The sequence below is a fragment of the Eupeodes corollae genome, chromosome 2 (genome assembly GCF_945859685.1).
Source record: "Eupeodes corollae chromosome 2, idEupCoro1.1, whole genome shotgun sequence".
Taxonomy (NCBI): domain Eukaryota; kingdom Metazoa; phylum Arthropoda; class Insecta; order Diptera; family Syrphidae; genus Eupeodes; species Eupeodes corollae.
The window spans coordinates 11,163,731-11,175,719 of NC_079148.1; the positions used below are offsets into that span (position 1 = coordinate 11,163,731).

An 11,989-nucleotide genomic window follows, 5' to 3' on the forward strand; every position below is an offset into this window, starting at 1 on the left:
TGGACTCAAATATCTTTTTAAAAATTTAAGATTATGGCTTCCAACTAATTTTCCCTTATAACAAATATTGTTTCAATATTCGGAAAAATTTTGTAAAAAATCGAATAGATATTTGTCTTACATAAAATAAAAACCGAAGCAAGAAAATTAATAAAAGTTGGTAAAACATTGATTTTTGGCTCAAATATCTTTTCAAAAATTTAAGATAATAACTTTAAACTACTTTTATTTTTTAAAAAATATTGTTACTTGCATTCAGTAAAATTTTGAGAAATGTCTTATTTACAGTTTTTTATATAAAATAAAAACCTAAAAAAAAAAACAATGCTAAAACTTTTGACCTTAATAGCTTTTCAATAATAAAAAATAATGTCTTCAAACTTTTTTAATTCCACAGAAAATATTGTTTTCAATATTTAGTGTTTTTTTTTATAAAAAATCAACAGTCTGTTTTTTCATAAAAAAAAAAGATCTTCAAAAAATAGCACGCAAGTTTGGAAAAATTGATGTTCTGTTCTTGATATCTCTCAAACTAATTTCATTCATAAAATTGGTAAAAATTTAAGAAATGCTACTAAAATTTAGAAAAATTTGTTTTCGAATAAAAATCTATTTAACAAAACTAGATTTTCAAACTAAACTATTTCTTTATATGAAAAATATTGTTGGTCATTTTAAAATTGTGAAGAATAATTCAATTAACAACTTTTTTAACCCAAAACAAATCGACAGACGGGATAGGAAGTAATCAGTGTGGGTCGCATCCCAGCCTCTTTTTATTAATTTGTATGATTGTATGTATGAGAGTTTAACACGGGTGATTTCTTTTTGAGGATAAGATTTTCAACCAGAAAACTTGAGTCCTTTCCGCAGAATTATCGTAAGCGCCAACATAAATTTTAGCGTAAACGACAAATCAAAAACTTACTGCTGGTCCATGAAACCACTTAAGCCTTAAGTCAGTATTGGACATTATTAATAGTGCTTAAGCGAATATAATATGACAATCAAGGCAAATTTCAATTATTTGATTTTCTTTGTAGTTGAAAACATCGCTTATGACAAAATTGCGAAATGGCACGATTTTTTCTTTTTAAATAAATATTGGATATTTGTTTTTTTTTTTTAAGTACATATTTAGTTCCCCTAAATTCAATTCTTACTTTAAAATTTGACTCTTTAAAAATGTTAAATACAACGAACAACATTATTTAAAGGGTAGTTTGAGACACAATATAGTTAATAAAACTAAAATGTACAATGATTTAGCAAAATAAAAATCTTTAGATACAGTTTAGATCGTTTTTAATATCTTATTTTGTTTCTGACAATTCTCTTAAGTCAAAAACCTTGAATTTGACGTTTTAGGGTTCTGGAAGATTTTACGTTCAATTTTTCAACATTATTTATATATTTTTTTATAAACATGTTTTTTAAAGCATGATGTGATAAATTTGTTAAGACTTTTATATGTTTTTGCATTTTTGCTGATAAAACTCATTTTTGAATAAATTGTTCAGCATTTCTTAAGGATTAATATGAAAATGGTGAAATCTAACAACTTCTAAAAATTTTTGAAAAATTGTGTGACGATTTTGAAATTAAAACAAATGAGGCTGGAATGTGACCCTCAATTGTAACTTCCGATCCCTGACCGTCTGTTGATTTGTCTAAAAATTCAACAAAACATTAATAACAACATTTTGTGTGAGATGAAAAAATTTTAAGTCAATAACTTTTTTTGTTCTCATAATGCTTTAGTCGAAACACATTTCTTATAAGTTTTTTTTGTAGATTTTCTTGTTTTGTTAAAAAGTGGACAATGGAAAATCTTTTGTTTACGAGATTTTTACTCAAAAGCTTATTTTTACCAATAAAATTAGAATTTTGTGAACGTTTTTATTTCTTAAATTTAGCACAAAATTAAATCATTTTGAAGTCACTACCTGCATTTATTTTCGAGATATCGAGAATCTTATATCAATTTTTTATGAGAAAACTGAGTGTTGGATTTTTATAAACATTGCACTTAATGTCAAAAATAGTATTTTGTATAAGATAAATTAGTTTGAAATTATTTTACAAAAAAAATTTCTGCAACTCCACATGGAAGAAGGTGTTTGGGTGTCTTCTCCAATGTAAGACTATAGAAAAAAGAAAGCAGCAAGCAGACACAATTCCAGTCGTCTACTTCAACTTCTTCTTGGGACGCAAGTTATTAATGTGTCCACACTTCTTCTTGCGGCAATTTGTGCAACGTGGCGTAGCACTTGCGGCAAATCATCTTATCGCAATTGAATTTTCGAGCCAAAATACGTAGAAATGGTTCAATGATATCACCACGCAGACGGGGTACCAAATGGAGGGTAGACTCCTGGATGTTGTAGACGGACAAACTACGACTATCTTCCAATGACATTCTCGATTGTGTCAGAGGGTTCAACCTCCAAGGTAATCGTCTTTCCAGTAAGTGTCTTAACAAAGAGCTGCAATTTGGATTTGTTTCTTTAAAACGTGCACCAAATGCCAATCACAAATTGAAAAGCCTACTATACTTATTTTTTTGGTACAAAAATTTGCACTTCGATATTTCTTAAAAATTAACTACATGTCAGACACTTTATTTATTTAAGCATGTTTTTGATGTAATATCATTGAGAACTAAATTTTTGAAGTGGCAAATATCTTTTTTTCATTTCTCGATTTATAAAAAAACGTTTATTAATTTTTTTTTAAATAAACTAATTTGGTATGACGTCACGTTGTATTACATAAATGAATCCACTGGTTCTTAAGATATAAATAGATGTATTTAGGTACAACACGCACCACATACAGACATCTCTTTAAAAACTGATATACATCTAGTGACCTTGAAACTTTGAGAAAAACGTCAAAAGGAAGGAATTTAATTAATTATTTATAGTGGGTGCTTTTTTAATAACTGATACTACTCAAAAATTAGTAAAAAAATTAATTTTCGACAAAAAAAAAAACTCGGGAACAAAAGAGAATATTGAAACCAAATTTATCTTACCATATGCAAAATATTTTTGTTAACATTTTATTTAATTTTTTTAAGAAATCCTATTTACAATTTCATTTACTTCAAATTTTTCAATTATTATTTTAATTTTAAAGACAGGGTGCCACCGTCATCTTAAGCACCGTCCCTGATATAACCTACTAATCAAAACTTAAATTATTTTCATTAACTAATATAGGCCTATAAAAACATCCGAAAGCTATTAGTCTATTCACCAAAGTATTTCATTTTTCATTTTTAAATTGAACTGTCATTATAAAAAATGTTATTAAACGTTTTAAAGTTATTATTGTATTGTATTTTAAATATTTTTGTTAAACAAACATTTTTGTTATATTGTAGACACAATTTATTAATTGATTCATGGTTGGGATAGCGATAGTTTTTATTATTTTATTTTTATGTCACATTCCATTAAAATAAGTCATGGTACCGTAAATATCTTGGTCTCTGGTTTATATATATGAGCCGGGGCTTGCTACATTGTTGACATCACAAACAAGTTTAATATTAATCCAAAACGCAATCTAATTATGTAATTCGAACCGAATGTCTGAGTTTCTTATTGTTGACAAGAAAGATTGTATAATTAAATGAAGTACCTTTTACTTTTTAATTTTGATGTGTTGAAGAATGTTGAGGATTGTTTTTCTGCAAAAAAATACTAAATTTTGTTTAAAATTCACACCAAAATCGTTAACAAGTTGATTTAAAGATCCTGAGATGATAAAAATATGTTAATCCACGTCAATTAATCTTAGTCCTTGACAACTTTTCACACTTAAGACAACAAAAAAAAACTAGAACGGATGGTCAACTCTGTGACATGTCAGCCTTGGTGTCTCGCTGTTTCGCGGTATCAAAAAGATATTGGCTTACAACAAGATTTATTTAACCTTTCGATTTGATAGCAAATTTACTAGGCCATAATTATGAATGTTGTTAAATAAAACAAAACAAAAACTCGGCGCCAGTAAATGTATACAATTTTAACTCTACTCTTAAACATAATTAAGGGTAATCAAAGTATGTCTACAAGAATAATTAAAACAATAATTTAATTGTCCAGTGTATGTTTTAAAAATTTACAACAGGTTCTATTGCTTTTTGCTTTGACTTATGTGAAATTATTCGTCTTAATTTGTAATGGTTTTATCAATGAAATGTAACTTTCAGGTTTGAAGACTTAAAGTAAAGTTTTTTTTTTTAATAGTAGATTCATACCAAATGCTCAAGACTGTTTATCTTTGAAAGTGCAGCTCAAATTTTGATGCCTTTTCGTATTAAGTGATTATTTTCATTATCTAACTAGCTGACCCGGGCAGGAGTTATTAAATGCAATTGATAAGTCAAACAAGAAGACTTGGTGAATTCGAAAGCCCGTACGTTCGGGAAATAAAATGTATCTTTAAAAATTGTATTGTAATTTAGTTTCTCAAAAAACCATTAATTTATTAATTTTCAATAGGATGTATTGTAATATATACGATCTGTGGAAATTTTAAAATTTGAAGATGAACCAGAGCGTCCGTAAGCTAGTAATTTAAATTAAATTCTGTGTAATAAATGCGAAAAAAATGAATAGTTTTCTCATAAGTAGAAAAAAAATGTTTTACCTCGAATATTGTGTGACCAAAAATGATGATACATCCAAAATAATTGTATGCATCAATACATAACGTTTTTAACGAATCTGGTAAAATTTGAAAAAAATCAAAGACACAGTTTTTTTTTACAAAAATAAAATCTAAGAAAGTATTCCTTAAAAGCTTTGACTCTAATATCTTGGAAAAAATTTAAGAAATTGCCTTCTAACTAATTATGAAAATATATTTTTTACATTTAAATTTTTTTAACAAAACAATATGTGCAGACAATATAAGAGCTTTTTCAGAAAAAAAATTGAAACAAAATAAAGGTTTTGTAGAGGTTACCCCTTTGGAGAAAAACGAAAAAAGCCATGAAGTCAATAGTTTTGTTAGAAGAGATGGAGGTAGCTGTTAGGAATCACTGGAACTAGTTTTTTTAAACTCTTTACCACTGTAATGTCTTGTTTTGATTTAAATCTGGAGTGTAAAATTTGTAAGGAATGCAATAATTGCCATATATAAAAATAAATCTCAATTTCCGCTGCATCAAATATCATAACCATTCTCTGATGGGGCCAATCAATAGTCGCTAAAATACAAACTTAACAGATTTCCGGAGTTAATTACTAGCGGTGTAGATTTTTTGTAAACATAACCAATTATTACTATAAAATAAAGTACTTGATTCTAGAAGAACAAACATTTAATTCAAAAACTATTTATCTATTCATCTATTCTCAGCCTCAATAATTGACTTAAAAACTCACCCATCAAGTTAAACCAATTTATGACTTAATTACTTACACCTTAAGTGTAAACCAATAATTTAGCATTAGTCATAATATTTCTGTGTGAGAACTTCTATTCAGAAGTTTAAATAATAATTATACCTTCATTCATTCGATCCTAACTCCCTTGATCTGTTAATAAAATAAAATAAAAAAAAGTAGAGATCATAATTCCATTGCTGACATTTTGACACGAATTGTTCTACTTTAAATGAGCTCGTGTGTAATTATTACCAATAACTTGTTACTTCTAACAAGGCTACCAATTACGTAGACTTTATATATTTTTTTATCGAAGTATAGTTCTGGTTAAATTCATCGTCATATTTTATACCTTGGAATAATTAAATTCCATTTCCCAGTGACATACAACTTAAAATTAAATTAAATACAAACAAAAAACTAACCGAAAAATTTTATGTGTCATGTGTGACATTCCGAGGAAGTTTAAACAAATAATTTAAACTCAAACCCTTAACCTTTCAACTCAAAATTAAAAAATAAAATAAAACAATAAAACGCATAAAGTTATGCCAAATTTATTTCCGCTCGACAGATTAATTAAATCACAGATTTTATTGACTTAAAATTAAAAAAAAAAAACTTATCAAAAATATGTTCAGTTCAATGTAAACAAGATGTCTCTAAGCTTAAAAGAAGCATACATTTTTTTGTGAGTTTGTTTAGTTTTAATTTTAATTAAAATAAATAATAGAAGAATATAAAAAAACAAACACGAAAAAGATTTGGATGGGTCAGGGTTGGGTTAATGGAACTCGTCATTGCTGAGCCATAAAACAGCTAATATTTTATTGTAAATCTTATAAAAGTGTCTGCTACTATTAATAGAAAGAAATTAATTGCATTTGTTACTTGTTTTTTCCCTCAAGAAGTGTAGAAAAGGTGGATTAATTAAAAACATTTCGAAAATAATTTTACTTGAGTTAACCGCTTTTCTGTCCTTGAATGCTTTTTAACTCATTTAGTAGTTTATTTAAAGTGCTTTCAATAAACTCCCGCCCAGGTTAAGTTTGTAGTCTTGACTTATGTACTCGTATAAGGTGCCATCACTCTTGTGTGCTTCTCATTGTTTTTGACTGTTTCGATATAAAGTCAAGTGAAAAAAGTAGATGATAGCTTCCAATCGGTGATCACTTAAGACGTGTAAATGCTTTTCTTTGCAATTGTCAATTATTATAATTGTCAATTTTATATATTAAAAAACTATGAAGAGTAAAAGCTAATTTCTGTTGAAATATATTTAAAAAATTAAATCAATAAAGAAAGAAACTCTAGGTGCGTTTCTCTGGTAAAAATATCCGAAGTTAAGTATCATTTTACATGTATTATAAATACAAACTCTTCACGGCAGAAGAAGTATTCAAGTGCATATACATTTTGGATGTTTGCTTGGGTCTGGAATATAATTTCTCGAGTTTTGGACTCCTTCAAATAAGCACAACATGCCTTAACAAAATCGCTTAAGGATTGAATATTGAGCTTGGCATTTTTTTCAATACCTAACAAAACATGTTACAAAATTCAACTTTTTGGTTTGAAAAAATATTTGTATTAACTAATTTCTTATTATTTTTGCAATAAATCTTTGTTATACATTCATTTAAAAAATCCAAAATTTGTAAATACATCCATATTAATTTATAATTGATTTTTTTTTTAATTATTATCAAACAAACTAAACAAAGAACTAACAAATATAATTATTCATCTACATATTCATGACATCTGTATCAATTTAATCAATTATGTCCGATTATGTGGTCCTAACAAATTTTTTGAACGCGTTTGTTTTTAATTTATTATATCATTTTAACCACACACTTTTATCCAAAAGCTAACACAATTTTTGTTTTTATTATGATTGCATTAGCCTTGAAAATTTGCACTAAATAAACATCAAGACAAAAAATAAAAACAAAACTATCTTCAAGATGTAAGTGAAAGTATAAACAAAAGGTGCAATCTTTTGATCTGAATGGCCCAAACTTCAACTCACCCATGAAATATTGTTGTGATCAAAACGATATCATTATTATAATTGGCGATATATCATATGTAATGTACTGTACACATGTAGGTACAAAAATTCAACTTGTGTTCAATATAAGAGTAGTGTAAATTATTTTGACACCTTCTGGTGGTCCAAAAATTTGACCTGATTTAACAAAGATTTAATATGGGTATATTTGTGTAGCATACAGTGAAAAAATGACCTTCGAAATCAATTTTGTGGTCATTTTTAACCATGAATGAGCAAAACAAAAATTTGCAAAACTATCGAAATTGGAAAAGAAAAATATATATTCATGATTAATTTATATTTACTTTCGAATTATAAATACAAATGATTCAGTCCCCAGGTACTTTTTAAAAACAAAATAATTAAAAGCATTCATTAAAATCTGTTTAATGAAAAATATTTAAGTTCCATTTCTTAGGGCTTATTTTATCGAAAATGCAAATTTTTATTATTTTATCATTATTATTCATCCTTAATCAAGATTCAAATTTTCGATTTTTAACATAAACATGTTCAACGGGATAACTGATATTTTGATCTTGACTTTAAAAATATAAGATACGCCTAAAGTTAGTCTTTTAGAACTTTCCAAATTTAAACAAATACGTTAGACCCAATTGTTAAAGCTGTAGGGGTGAGGACAGACGGATGGACGGAATCGTCAGGCCTAATTTTTTGACTTCTATACCATCGCGTTCGAAATTTTTTACGACTGCAATTACTTTTGGAGCATTTGTTAATTTCTCGCAAGAAGCAGTACTTTTGAAAAACTGTTGGTCGCACAGACATGAATTGAGCCCAAGGCTTAGGGCTAAATCACAAACACGCTTCAGCTTCAACTTCGTCTGCGTTACGGTGGGCCTGCTTCGAGGTTGCTTTAAATGGCATTTCTATTATTTCATCCTTCCAAAGAGCAAATATTTTGTTTGTTGATATTTTGTATAGCTGTTGAGCTGTCAGATAAAGCAAATGTCCAGATAATTGAACTAGAGCTTTCGTTTGGAGTCCCATTACGTTACATTACGTTCTTTTACTTACGATTGTCAAACGAAACGTGAGTTCGAAGCTCCATTGTGATAGCATGCATTGAATTCCTATGGCTGAACTCGTAAACGTCAGGTGAAGACGAAGCTAAAGCTTGTTTGTGATTCTGCCATTATAGCGTGACATTCTTAAGTATTAACCATCATGCAATAAGTAAAGTACTGGTAGTTAATTTGTAATGCTTTTTTGTACAATTCTGAGTTAGATTCGTTAGCGGTAATGGTTCTTCCTAAAGAAAGGACAAATCAAACTCCGATTTGTAACCACGTCATTTAGTGACGTGAATTTTAGAAGAAGTGGTCGGTGGAACAAACAGGTTTGAGTTCAGGTCGTACCCCTGGCAGAAAGCCAAAAGATAATCGGTGCTTTGTCTCGCGGTGACAAGATATATCTGTGACGTCTTTAGAAGAAGGAAGCCACGGAATAATGAGTTGAGAGAGAAGCTCCTTATCCTTAAAAGAAGTTGATGATGGAATAAAGGGGGGTTGATTTCATAAAAGAAGACTTGTCCTGGCTTAAGGAAAACGTGATATCAAAATCTGATATCCACATTTTGTCTGTCTCTACAAACTCTATAACAGGCCATAACTGTCAATTATGTCTAATGGGAAACAAACACAACGGTTTAATATTCCCATTTGCTGAGTGCCGGGACATAGAACCATTTCAGGAAATTCTAAGGCAAATGATCTCACCAGAAATTGTTCTTTACAACAAATTCTACCACGTTTGGCTAATGCTGGCATACCATCGGGCAACTGTCTAATACTCTTATAGGAAACCACGCCTCGTGGCGTATTCACAAATGGCTTTTGCAAAAGCTGTATTGATGATGAAGGGGAGGAAAAAGTTCTTCACCTCCTCTGTTCTAGATAAAAAAAGCAAGAATTGCCTAGGACAATTTTTCTATAACGATCTTAATCAAATTAACATAATCAGTCTCTAAAGTTTTGTAAGGGACTTAACTGGTTCATTGAGCTTAGAAGAAATCTTCAAGATTCATTTGGTATCACAATGAGCTACTAAACTCGCCTGAGTTTGTCCTAATCTAATCGTGAACAGTGATAACTAGGGCTAGGATTTTCATGCACTTAAACGCAAAATATGCATTTAAAATCATATATTGAACCTTGTATCTCCCTCTTTTCAATGAACTCAAAAAAAAACTTAGTATACAGTTTTTATAAAGAAAATCAGTCTTTTATTTTATCATTTAAAGGAACTAAAAAACAAGTAGGTACATTAAAAAATACACACAACATAAACAATACAAAAAAATTACATCAACATAAGAAAAAGACATCCATTTGAATAACATTTTTTTTTTTCAAAATAAAATAAACAATAGAAAAATTGACATTGATCATGAAATTCTTCTTAAAGTTTTTTAGAAATAAAGCTTTAGAGATTGAAACTTTGAGACCTCTTATACATCGAAAAGGAACGTTCTACGTCAATTGAAGTAGAACGTAAGTATTGTATTCTTAAATGCAAAAATTTCATCGGTTGTAAAGTTTCTCAAATAATTTTCATAACTGCAACTTTATGTAAATGCCTTGCGTATATTTTTCATTGTTAAAAACCCTTCATTTTTAACTAGAACATTCTCAAGCTTCTTTCGTATGGCTGGAGCAAGAGATCCTTAACAGGAGTTGCTTTTTACAACAGCATCTTCAATTAAATCAATTCGATTTTTTAATGAGTCCTTCCCTTAAACTTTGTTATGGTATCACAAGGAAAACTGTAGTTAGAGCTAAGAAATATTACTTGGCTTTTAAGTATAAGCTGGTTTAATATCTTTTCTGCATTTTTTATTGGAACAGCATCAGAATCATCGAAATTATTAACCACATTCTCAAAGTGCTTTACGTGTTGGGCAATGCTTGTAGCTAGGTTCCTCACCTGCTAACAATAGGATGTAGTGGAAGAGATGGTGCCCTTAAAAATGTTTGTTTTCAATTTAACACCAATAAATCTGCATTTTTAAAACTAATTCGTATCTCATCTGCAACTCGATGCAGTGCATAAGCTGAACACGTTACATGTATCAACTTCGCGTTCGGATATAAGAGTTCTAACCTGCCTTAACCATGTATGACACTTATGATTGAATGCCATTTTAAAGGAAAGTGAATGATTCGTAAAGATAATTTGCTCGCTTGCTTCTAAAGTTTGTCAAAAAAATATGGATTTTGCATGGAAATTCCAGGTCTATTGATGACTGTGGGAACTCTTTTCTTTGGTGACTCTAAGTTCACATTTTACTTCCCTATATGAGAAATTTTGTAAAAAGGAATTGTGAATTGAAAGCAGGTGAATGGCAAAACCTATGTACCATATATATTTTGTCGGCATCTTTCTATGCTATGGTCGTGCCTGCTGCATCGGCTAATATTATGTTCTATTGCCTCAAATTGAAGTTTCCTTAAAGATTTTAAGGTATTTACTTTTATTCGTCGCGGTTACAAAGTCCATTACATCAGCCGAATTTTTCACTATTTGGGCCCTTAAACATAAAATAGTTTGTCGGGATGATTCCATGGCTTTACTCGTAAATATCTGCAACGGAGAGTTAACGAACATGAGTTAACTTTTGTTAATAAAATTGTCCTCAAATTGATTTTGCAATACATTGATGGTTAAGTCCGTTTGTTTTGAATGCGTTTGCCATTCGTCGTAACGAAAGCTCCTCTTTCATTTAAAAAGGAATAAGGACCTACATATGAAACCCGTACCAAAATTTCGATGAATGTAAATATACGGCATTTTTTTTTATTCATGACGCCATTTACAAATGGATGTAATATCTTTGAACATACTGCCTTTTTTTGAATAAATTTCCAAAATTTGGCATCATTGTTGTGGAGGCTTTGAACGATTCAGAATGAATTGCAAAACCTTCGTTAACAGAGATATCAACACCGTTTGAATTTTTGAACTGCAAAAATATACAACGACCATCGAAATTTCTCATGCAACTTAAAAGACACCCTTTGTAACTACTGAAATTTAAAAATAAAATAATATCAAAACAAAAAACAGATTCTAAGTTAGACGTTGTAGCATTGTATTGTGATTTTGGTTAAATTTAAAATTGTTAAAGGCTAAGTATGATTTTTGATATTTGGGACTCATTTGTTGATTGTAAACAAAAGAACCAATTTTTCAAATTGTGTTCGAAGGTATTTTCCGAACTGCAAAATGTCACATTTATAATCTCTGAAACTTAAAAACTTAATGAGCTATACACGTTTTGTGAAAAGAAACCTAAATATAGAAGAATACAATGAAAACCCATGAATCTTAGAACTTCTTAATAACAATTTCTTGGAAATTGACAAATAAGGTACACTACTTTAACCTTCTACTTTGTCCCATAGCCAGCGGCAACTAAAGGTCTTATTACCTGTAATGCTCGAATCATTAAGTTATAATTCTCATAAAGAAAAAATATTGCGGAAGTGTAATAAATCATATATTT

At 29.2% G+C, this 11,989-nt stretch overlaps 1 pseudogene; it reads right to left on the minus strand.

Annotated features, from left to right (window-relative positions):
• Positions 1-2,187: 2,187 nt before the first annotated feature.
• On the minus strand, positions 2,188-11,932 carry LOC129944121 (ubiquitin-60S ribosomal protein L40-like; annotated as a pseudogene).
• Positions 11,933-11,989: the final 57 nt, after the last annotated feature.